This window comes from Manduca sexta, chromosome 26 (genome assembly GCF_014839805.1).
Source record: "Manduca sexta isolate Smith_Timp_Sample1 chromosome 26, JHU_Msex_v1.0, whole genome shotgun sequence".
Lineage (NCBI taxonomy): Eukaryota > Metazoa > Arthropoda > Insecta > Lepidoptera > Sphingidae > Manduca > Manduca sexta.
The window spans coordinates 10236741-10249249 of NC_051140.1; positions in this window are offsets into that span (position 1 = coordinate 10236741).

Here is a 12509-nt window from a genome sequence, read left to right on the forward strand (position 1 = left end):
GGAGTTTATTCTACTACTATAGGTACAATCAGCAAAGTTGGCGGTCGACCACCTAAGGGTCAAAATAATTTGGCAAATTTGTTTTACTTCGTTTGGGAGGCGGGGTTTGGGATCGATTGCATAGATCGATATCAGTCGTAGGCCTACTGGCTACCTGCAATGACGTTACGTAACACTACCGAACCGCTGCTGAGTGTATAATAGAAAACGAAATTAAAATTGATGCGCGCACGTCTATGCTATGACGATAATTCCTATACTTGTAAGATGCATATCGTCGACGTAAAGAACGTAATAACAAAAGTTTTTATAGTTTGGAGACAATCGCGATTTACAGTGTTTTTATTGTTAAATCTTTTGGCATTATTTTTTAATAAATAAGAAACGACATTGTGTTAATTATTTTATATCCATATTATGTTTGCCTGATTACCTTCTTTTTTAACTTTTTAACAAAACCAAACTTTATGTTCGTATTCAAAAAAAAAATCATTTTAAAGCAATTTCCGCCATATTTGTCACAACTATATTTTGTTAGTAAATTATGATTAGCTACTTTTTTAAGCCGATTTTTGGTTTTCGGTCTCTTTAAACCCATAGTCTATAATTAATTTATTAAATAAATTCAATGGCTGCATAATATTATGATTTAATTTTGAATCGTAAAAAATGTAAACTGTTCAGTTTATTCAATTCGTTCAATAATTCATATTATAATAATAAATCATAGTTAATAGATTTCATTATTTGAATTGTTATTTTATTTTATTTCAAAAACTTAGACGATAACATTTTATTCCAATCTCTGTATTTACAAATATGTATTAACATTAAAGTTAAAATAATTGACCTAAAATTATTAGCTTCTTGGAGATATTGTTTTTTATTTCCTCTTAATGATCTTTTTATCTTAAATATGAATAGTTTTTGAGTTAATAACGAAATACCTTTTTTCATCTAATTTGAACTATTTAACACCTTTTTTGAAGTAGTTAATTGGACTATTTATCGATATGCAGCGATTATTATTTATGAATTTGAGGGCGAGTTTAAAGATTTTTAGGTGTAGGCGGTAATATGTTTTTATTAGAGTAATATTGAAAGGCCAACATTTTTATTGCTGCAGATGTTGTTTGAAAAGAATAAATATATCACATAAAAATGGTTTGTTAAAGAGCGCATTTTTATCAATGTTTGTATTGACACCGGTCTTACGTGGACGCATTTATCGTTAAACTGAGTCGATTGTTATGCTATTGAATTTAGAGGCATTTAAAGATTATAAGTGTAGGCGTTGATTTGAATTCTTATTACAGTAATATTTGCAAGGCTAACATTTTATTGCTGCACATGTCCAGTTTGTAAATTTTAGTTACTTTCTTTAGCCAATTATTTAGTTTTCGCTGAGTTAAAACCCAAAGTCTATAATCAACTTACAGTTATTGATTTTTTTTATCGATTTTTTTTTATGCTTTTTTGAACATTTTATTTACTTTTTAAAGGACATGTCCGTTTTTTGTATGGGCGCTGGTTTTTTAAAATGTTATTCGCAGTAAGTTTTCAGAGATAACTAAACAAGATTTTTGATTACTTAACTTTTTCGGGATGCCTTCCAAATGTAATAACGTGTATATTTGCAGAGTTCATTTTAAAGTGTAGTATTTAAAAGTAAATATTTTTTAAATCTCACAATCAAATCTTTTCAAGTAAAATGATTTATTTCAATAGGCTCGTTTTGTGAAACAGTCGATGAGGCTCACGCACATATCGCTACGATATATAATAATTATCAAAAGTTAAAAATCATATTTGCAACACCAACAAATAATGAGATACACATGTAAAATGAAATTTCGTAGAAAGTCCATGTAAATAAAACACATTTTTTGTTACTTCAGTGATATGATTTAATTGTATTCATTACAAGTTTGATACGCTCAGCAGGCAGGTTGAGTAGAGTGTGCGCTCTGGATCGAGTTAGCGATGGAGCTCTCATCCGTATCCCTAGTGTATCCATCGAGGGACAGTGGTTCTCTGTAATACAATTAAATTATATATTAATTACTAAAATCTATTATTCTAATAATATTTTTAACGTAATGACTACAGTTCCAAAAATAATAAAATTTATATATGGGAGCAGAACGCCAGTGCGGCCGACACAAAATACGTGGGTCAAGTACGAAATAATCTAAATTAAGTAAAAAAAAAAAAATCAGCTCTGTTTTCCATAATTGCACACATTTTATTGAGATAAAAATCCCAAATTTGCATTAAATCGGATTGTAATTCTACTTTAATTCAGTGCTACATATTATGTAGTTGTAAAAGAAACAATAATAACAGAAACCTCTGGGTTAAACTGGGTGGAACTTAAACGTCTATAAGCGGATCTTACAAACGCGCCGACATAGTTAATTACTCTAGTAAGAAATCATAATACCACTACTTAAAATCTTTAAACTCGTCTAAATTCAATAAACAATGGACGCCGCTTTCCGATAAAGGCGTCGACGTGGGTTAGGGTTAACAAAAACATAAAAATGTCGTCCTCTAACAAAGACCCTTTTATGTGAAATCTTTACACTTTTATACTGCACATGTGCAGCAATAAAAATGTTGGCTATGCAATATTACTGTAATAAAAACAAATTATCGCCTATCAATAAATTATTTATACTCGTCTATATTTTTGGCATTCAATAAAAATTATTAATAAAGGAGATAGAATTTCGGGCGTCGTGACTTCTTTAAATTGGAAATGTCCTCCTTATTTCTTAAATATTAATATTTTTTAAGTTATCGAAGAACCTCTTTATCCTCTTAATAACAATTGTATTTTTTAAGTGCCCATGAACACTAAAGATTATTTTTCTAGACGTCATGTTATCCAAATCGAATGAGCTATCACTCATATTTTTGGATCTTTATAATACATAAATTGACACCTTTTTGAGCTTATTGACTGGACTAAAAGGCTTACCGGACTGTCTTAATATATTCCCAACATTAAATTAGAGTTTACTATTAAAGTCGACGGTAAAAGTTACGCTTAATGCTACTGCTGTTTCAATATCGAAAACTCTGAATTTTTAACTGAGATCAAGAAAAGATAGGTAACACCTATAACTATAGTGAGTATACCCGTCGAAGTAGTTTATTTTTTGCATTGAGTACTTTTTAGTTTTCCAATTATAATTCTTTTCAATATTTTGACATTTGATTATACGTAAAGCAACTTAAATAATATACTACATAGATTACTACAAGTATGATTAATAGCACTATGTTAATTTTTTGGCAAAAAAAAACACACCAATGACTAATCATATTTGACCCTACGATAGATAGGATAACTTAAGGATTAATATAAAATATAATAAGTAGCATATTGAAGTCTGTTTTACACAATTAAAGGAATAAGTATTCATCAAAACTCAATAATATTATAATTATATTTAAAAAGGGCTTAAAAGGTGGTCTATGTTGGCTTTAAATATAATTAATTATGATGACCAATAATTAAAAAGCCATAAACCGCGATTTTCTCAAAACTGCAAAATTTTAATTATTAGTTCTCTGTGCTGACGATATTTTTCCCTCGCATATTAACGTCCACTAGTTAAAATTAATATTAAAATATTATATAGTATAGTATGACTGATTTACTTACTGTAATATTTAATTCCCGGAATATATAATCCATGGTGCAGTAGTCACATGACGGGTCGGCGACTAAGTAATTAAGAGTCCAGTAAACGAACATAAGTTTACGTAGTGGCAAGATATCGGTGTCCGTAAACGAAAAATAATTGTGAGCAAAATACTACTGGTACTCAATAGTTGCGTGCGCGTTGTCAACCAGTAAAATACAACTAAAGTAAACAATAATAGTTATCTGCTGTTCCTTTCGCACATCTCCAAAACTGTCGTAATTGGTGAAATATGAGACAGGGGCGTGTCTAAATATCTCGGGACATTAGACCGGTCAAGCAAAATGTGTTTGGAAGTGTACTAGCACCAACTTGTCCGATTGTACATCCAAAATTTCGTAGTGAACACAACCGTCTTAAGTGGGATGTTTTCGGGCATTTAGATTGTGTGTGCAAGTCTATACTTTTGAATAACACTGTGATTACGTCAGTCTATATTTTACTATGGATATAAAATTAATCCCTTAAAATACATTTAGAGTTTTGAGCACGGTCTTGTGTTTCTGGATTTCTATTGTGCGCTACCGTCTCGTAGCAATGGTAGTCATAGAGCACAGCTCTCAGTCGATCATGCGAACGCCCTATAGCCCTTGCTCGACGTTAAGGTACGAACTGTGCTCTGAATTTGATCATTCGCGTTTGACTCTACACGCCGACTGCGATATTTTGCGTCTGTGACAAAGCGTTTTAGGATTATTTATCTGTGACAGGTATGTTGTAGTTTATATATTTATTTTATGTAATTTCATTTGAAGAGCCTTTGCATTATATGTTGTTAACGAACTTATTTTTGTGCGGGAAACACACGGCAACCCATTCACCTAAGCCGTAGTTAATTAGCAGCTGATTTAATAAACAATCGAAATCGTGAACTAGGGTTCAAGTAAATATCGGTTCTGTAAGCATGGCAAAGAAATTTTATTCTGATTGGTCAACACCCGTTGTTGGTCAACTATTGAAAATTAGGCTACCTAATTTTATCTCAGCGTATGAAGGGTAGAGGCAAGGAGAACCATCAATTGTACAGAATAGTAAACACGGTCAAACTTTGGTGGAGCTGTAGTAAAAACTGAGTCAATTTTAAAGATAGCGCCAAATGTTATTAGAATAGAATACTGAATTAAGGAAAAAAGGCTTCCGTTTAGATAAATAGTTCGCTAGTTTTATAGTGGAGGCTGTATACACTGCAGTCTCATTAACCTCCTTCTCAAAAATAAATTTTCATTTCCCAAAATCTTATATGATATTAATTATTGTCTTTATTATTTCTTATAATTTTAAAAGTGGTTTTTATAATAATATGCTATTTCTTTATCTGTTTTAACAAGTTTATCTGAATAAACAATTTGTTATCTTTCTTTTTACCATATACTTAAGTAATTCGCTAGTAGTCGCTGCTATTGTGCACATAGCCACTACCCTCCCTACCATGGCGCTAACTTAGGTAGCGGACAGGATTGTTTATTGAAATAAGCTGTTAAATGTTAGCAGCGAATGGAGTGGTCTCTGTCGGCCTGCGTAGGAATAAAACAGCAATTTACAATGGTGTGCGGTGTGCTTACTTACCTACCAAATTAATAATATCAGAAGCACTATAATATGCAATTTCACTATTTATATAAGAACGTGTGGTGCAAATGCTGTAACATTGTCTTCATAGAAAATATAAAACTTGCTGGTCATGATTCATTACAAAGAAAACTATTGCCTTAATAACTTAGAGAAACATCACAAAATTGCACATCGAAATCTTTTGCATTATGCAATATTAAGGTTGTATATTTAATCTAATCACACAACATGTATTGTCAGCGATATAGTTTCACTGGTGCTCATCACCTCAGTGACGTCTAGGGCGCCAATCGTTTGTACAGTCACCCACAAAAGTAACTAAACAAATTCAAATTTCAAATCGCCTTTCATGTTTTGTATCCTTATCAACAATAGTTTTTTCTTCACTAAAATAAACTTTTAAGGGTTTGCTTTTTAGGCATAGAAAAAATAATATTCCATTGAAGTTATTGTACAGAAGCGTATTGAAATTGTACAGCTCCTTTTGTGGCTGACTGTAAATATTCATGAATATTCATTTTAAGGATTCTCAGAAAATCACCGACAGTAATGTTTTACTGCACCTGTATTATGTAATATACTTTATTTTGGGGTTGCACAGTGTATTTAACATTTAATCATTTATTTCGTCAACTTTTGGTCAGTTATATTTCTCAGGACGAAAGAAAATGATAAGTCTCTTTAACGAAGTCTCAATACAAAATAAAATAGGATAATTTGTATTGAGAACGGAACTTATACCGGGATTGCATTATTACGTACATTACGTACCTCGTGAGCAAAAGAAACCAGTACAAGGAATTGATCGTGTTTTTCAATTGCGGATAATGTAAATTATTAACTGTGTTATCGCTCGTAGATTGCATTTAAAGTAGATCAATGTAATTATATTATTTAATTTTAATAGTAATATTTAAAACATTACCTACTCGTTATGTAATAGCGGGTACTTAGTGGAAACGTAATTAATTTTGTTAAGCTTTTAATATGTTACTATATATTTCACGTAAATGGAAAAATATAATGTGTAAAGATGTTATTTTTATATTACTTTAAAGCTATGCGTTACCAAACTGTTTTCGTGTCGTACCTACCCAAGAAAATGATCGCAAATATAATTTATTTATGTAACATTTTAACACAATTTTGTTTACATAAGTAGAATAATATTAGAGTAAATATTATAAGGATGCATGCTTATTGCTTTTGATGACACTGGGTTTTATAACTGCAATAGATAAGCGCATCTATGTGCTGTTAGAAAAGTTTACCAAATATCAGATATGCGAAGAATGCACATCATTAATAGGGGACCGGACAAATTTTCAGAAGGTGTTTTAAATTGATCATTGTGGATATAAATAGCCAAGAAAAATAGTATTTTGCACAAATAAAGCTTAAAAAGTACATAAAACCATGCCTAAATGTTAAATAGCTATAATTCCCGCGCAAACGCTACATTATGTCATTTCGACTCGTGTGACGTCATACGTGGATAAAGCAACTTGACAAGTCTTGTCATTTGAACAGTGATTCAATAATGCCAGATTAGGGTTATTTACCCTAGATTTAGGGTAAAATTGAATCAGCAGGGTATTTTTTTTATGGTAATTTTGGGGAAATTCTACGAGTTAAGGTATTAAAGCTATTGTTTCACGGTATTGTAATAAATATTGAGCTTAGAGAAAGATGTTTCCTACAAAAATTGTACGCCATGAAACAATTATAATTTTTTATTCAATACAATTTTCGTGTACAGCTAGTTGTTCCTAATAAAATGAGATAATTAAATTAATAATTATTGAAGTGCAAGTGAAGAAAGAAGTGGCGTCTGCATAGATAAGGATATAGAAAAAAAAAGTACCGAATTATTTATGATTAGGTAAAATTTTAAATTTCGAATAATCCTGGGGTAAAAAGAAATTATGATCTTGCAACACTGCATAGACCGTGTTAATATCAGGCAATCTCAGGTTACTGTGTAACAACCAGAATTCTATATAAATAAATATTCTATTTCATATCATGTGGCAGCTAAAACATAAATAAATACATCTCATAACCATAACCTCCCTGGGTGTACAAATGATTTAATTAATTGAAATATTCATCGATTTATTTTAAACCGAAACACTATTTTTTATTTACTTACATCATAGTGATCCTCACAGAACTAAATCGGTGAGTCTGCAGACATTCCGTCGTAGGGTCGTCTTGCTAACTGCAACCACTTTATTCGTATATCTGCTTTTCGTGGTACATCAATAAATAATTTGTTTGGTAAGAAGTATTATTACATTCAGGTACGACGCACCAACGATATTTTTGCGGTCCATTATGATTAACGATTAAACAATCTGTAAACGTTAAGCTGGAAGATAGTAACAACGTCCCGTATAAATTAATATTAATTATTAGAGCAGTTCTGTGTCAAAAAACACCTTTAAAGCATTAAAATAACACAACGCGGTATGACATCCAGATGACGTCTGTTTGTTTACATTTTACCCACGTGTGACGTCATACGCCGTGATTGGTGTTTCATTTGCCGTAAAGAATAGACTAAAAATATTATAATTATTGTATTTTTATTTATTGATTTAAAAATACAAATCACAACTCTTTTACAAAAACAAATATGAGATAATATTTTTAATATTACAAACTTTACTTTAAACTGAATTTCAGATTTTTTGGTAATACCTGTCCGGTCCCCTATTGGAGATATTGTAAGGCTGTATAGAAGTACACTTTTGATGAAACATAATACTAGAACCAAAGGTTCAGTAAAGGTCCAGTGTGTTTTAAAAATCTATGACTGAAGTTTCGAATAACCTCGGTTTACATATAAATTTAAATATACCAATAAAAATTCCTAACAACCCTAAATAGTTATTAAAATTGAAGTAAATAAACCGGTAAGAAACTATATTGGTGGGCGAAAGATAATGTTAGATGTAATGAGAATCATTAGTTACTTTCTATAGTTGGATAATGTTATATAGAAACTTGTCGCGGAAACACGTCTGTACCAGTACAGTGGTCTCTTAAACAATAAGGTAGACAACAAGTGCAACTGTTGGGCTACTCAAAAAAATTTTGGGCGACTACTTACTTCATTAAAGTTTGTTATATAGCCACACCGACAGAGAAAAGTAATATATTTGCTATAAGATTTAGGCAGAGTTCTCTTTCTGACGTACGTGGAACGCAATCTCGCTTTACTTTGGCTAATACCTAAGAATGACTTATACCTCTCTATTCTTATTGTAGTACATATAAAATTTTGTCTGTGCTATCCCTGCTTTCTGATTTCATCAACATTTCTTTTATCTGCATGATATTATTTAAAAAAAATATGAACGATATAAAAACTTCTAAAATCGGCGATTTTATTTTCAATCCTAGATTTAATAAAATTTGTATATTGAATTATTTTGTACTGGTAATAGAATGGATAAATAGACACCAAGGTATCTTAATGTGTATATGGTTTTTCAACACCTAAGTGTTACAATGTAAAATCATTACTGGTTTATATATCACTAACAATGTGATGTTATGAGCTTTGACGATAAATTTCCAAAAATAATGTCTTAGTGCTCGTCTACGTTTTATCATAGCATCAAAGGCAAAATTTCAAGCTTTTAGAATGTAGAGCAGATGTTTAATTTTATAATCATTAAAAATGCTTGTTTAATTTTATCATGTGGGATGTTCACATTCATTTAGAACTTAACAATATTTTTCACGATAAACTGATCAACGATTTAAAGAATAGGAAATAATTTTTCGATATTTCTAATAGCTTTTGATAGTTCTAAGCTACTTTTAAAACTTTTCAGGCACGATTGTAAAATAAAAAATATATATATTAGCTGCTACTTAGGCTTCATATTGAAGCTGGATTGTGTCACTTTAAAAAAGTAAACTTTATGCATGATTCATATATTATGTAAATACATAGGTTTTATTATTGAAATCAATACTTATATTACAATATGTTTAGTCCATTTGCGTTAAGAAAATTGTGAGTCATCACTGAAATATCAAGTGTAACGTTATAAGTGCTTAAGTTGAGAAAACATTTCAACAATTTATAATATTTAAATTAAATATCTATAAATCTATATATTCTTTTGTTCTTCTATAATTTTATAAATTGTGCTTTCGACATACCTCCCCTCGGTACTTTTTAAATCATACAGTTTAATGTAGCCAATATCCATGGTCAATCATTTTTGTTTTTACAATATGAATTATAATCGATCCACCTGTATTGAATTATTACAAATACATGATGTAATCATATTTAAAATTTATTGTAATAACATTTTATTAATTGTTATTGTACATCTGTCTATAATTTGTCAGTATCGACTTATAATTTTACACGACTTTATTAGTTTAGTGGCGTGGCTAGGCTCACAGATACGATAAAACGCTATTTCCTTACCGCGAATGGACTCTAGTGATTTTTAATAACAATCAGCTGTGTGGTAAAACATAATTTATGTTAATTGTAAATATGTAATTTTTTTAATATATCTTTATTTTTTATTCGCAATTGTATTTACATGGTAGCATTTGAAGTAAGTATACCTACCTAAACTGCGGTTAGCAAAAAACAGTATGACGTCTACTATTAAAATTTAGTTTTTTCTGTTTCTTTCAAGTTTTTTTTTAGCCGCCGAAGCGTTTACTTTTGCAGTGGGTACTATTAATGTAATGTTATATATTTTTTTTAATGTTTTTAACCATAATTATTTTCAATATTATTACATTTAATTTTATGTAAAGCAATTTAATTCACATATTGCAGAGAATCTTATAAAAATAATTTATAACTTTACGTTCATCTTTAGCAAACCCGAAACGCAGCAATGACAGTAATCATTATTCTGCTCTCCGATAGATAGCTAAATTTAACGATAGAGAAACAATCTAAAAAAATTATTGAATTGAATAGCTATACTTAATGGATAAGTTATTCTTATCTACTGACTACTTAAACACAGATAGCCATTAAAAATAACCATTTCTAGTGTTTGTAATTTGTCAGTAAGATATTGAGACCGGCTGTAAGCCGGCCAAATATAAAATTCTCTAATCTATACTCGTCACCTTCTCTCACACTAATCTATGCTCCCCTATGCTCCCAAATTATTGGTTATAAATAGAGGTGTTTTACTAGAAAAGAAAACACATTAGATATTTACTTTATTTGAAGCTTACTTGAGATTGCTTCAAATAAGGTGAAGTAATACCGTACCGGGATAAATATTTCTCTTGTATAAAAAGTAGCCTATAACACTCAGGTGTAATGTAGTTTTCTGTTAGTGAAATTATTTTCTTAATCGGTTCAATAATCCCAAAGACGCGCGTAGCGCGTTCTAACAAACAACCTTTTTAGCTTTATAATATAAGTGTAGATATGTTTTATTTTCAGTTAAAACCAATGACGTTTTACAAATCGACGCGTCATAGAATAACAAAATTGCACATAAAAGCAGCGCAGAATTTACTATAGTCACAGCCCTAGCAGCTCGCACTGATACGGCCCGAGTGGGCCCGAGCGTCGACCGCCTCGTCGCCATGACAATCGAATAAAATGCATTTTTTGGTTAAAAAATTTGTTAAATAGTTAATACTTAATACTTAGGTACTACTGACGTATGAAATGAAACTTTTTTTTTTCATTCACAGTTGGAGTATAATTTGTAATGTAATATTGACAAAAATACAAAAAGTTTGTAAGCCGACTAGCCGCGACAGTGGTTGGAGGTTGACTAAGGGAATGTCGGGCAGTTACCTTGCTTTCGTCTTGCCAGTATTGAGCTCGGACAACGTATGTATGTAATAAAAACATCTTAGGCTAAAACACCTCTATTAAACTCTTTATATGAACTTTATTAGATTGAGACCTGTCTGATGGGATGTGACGCTAATGTGATGAAATATGATGATGATTCTATTTCGAAAGAAAGAATATTATGTAAATAAAACATTGTAGAAGTTAAAAGATCCATAAATAACACTTTCTGTGGGAGAAAAAGATTATTTATAAACGTAAATACCCATACAATATCATTCATTATTGTATAAACTACTTATATTAGAAGATATAAAATATTACGAATACAATCGTACGTTCTATGATGAACCTTTGTGATTCATGAGGATTTCAATCCGCTTCTAATAGTAAGGATTTCACCTAGCCGGGTATAATCACACGGGAGGCAAGCTTATGTGAACCGTTGACATTAATAAATAAATCAGCACAGGTTCCTGATCGACGCTTTTCTTCTAATTATAATCTAAATTCTTGTTAGGGTAAGGAGACAATTTCCAGCATGATTGTTTATAAGTGCAGTATCTGTTTTTGTTTCATAGTATCAAATTCTCAGTCTACAGACTAGTGTTTGGGAGTCGACTGCAAGGAATGTTAAATCGAGAACTTATTTGCCGTAGTAAAGAACCAATAGTTGCAGTGTCTGCACATAGCGTTATCGTCTACCAAGACAAAAAATATTTTAAAATGCAATTAACGTCTGCGTTCAGTTCAGATTTTTTAAAAACGGACTTTTTTAAGGAAATAGTCTTCAGAATTTATTGAATTAAGGCGTGAGCGCTTATATTGCTTACATTGTTCGGATTACTTCACATGCAGACTGCAGACTTATGTAACAATATAATCTTGTAAGCAAATCCATTCACAATATATAAATCTACTAGAAATGTGCTAAAATTGGACCCTTTAGCTCTAAAGAATCTACTTCATGTTATTAAGTCAATTTCAGTCATCGATTCCATGTAACTTTCAAATGGAGTCAGAAAAAGTATGCGACACCCTGTTATTATTAACCTACGATATGGTGATACTGTTCTAATAGCCTCAACGCAGCAAGGTGGTAGACCTTACTAAATAGTACAAATAGTTTACGAGTGTAGCGGAAGAGTAGGGTTGAGTGGGTCAAAAACATAGTACTTAAATGATAGTTTCTGGGAAGCGTCTTTCATCAATTCATGTACACATCGTAGCGAACTTTTTGGAGAATTTACAAGTACAGTTACAATGGATCATGGTGAACCAATTCGTGGAAAAGCGACACTGACATCCGAGTTCGCAAAGAAATTGCTCAGTAATCTTATATGAAAATGGAAATATTTTTTTGTGGTCGTCGAATCTCTCTAAAACTGTAGGAAGCTCCTGAAGTGCTACAT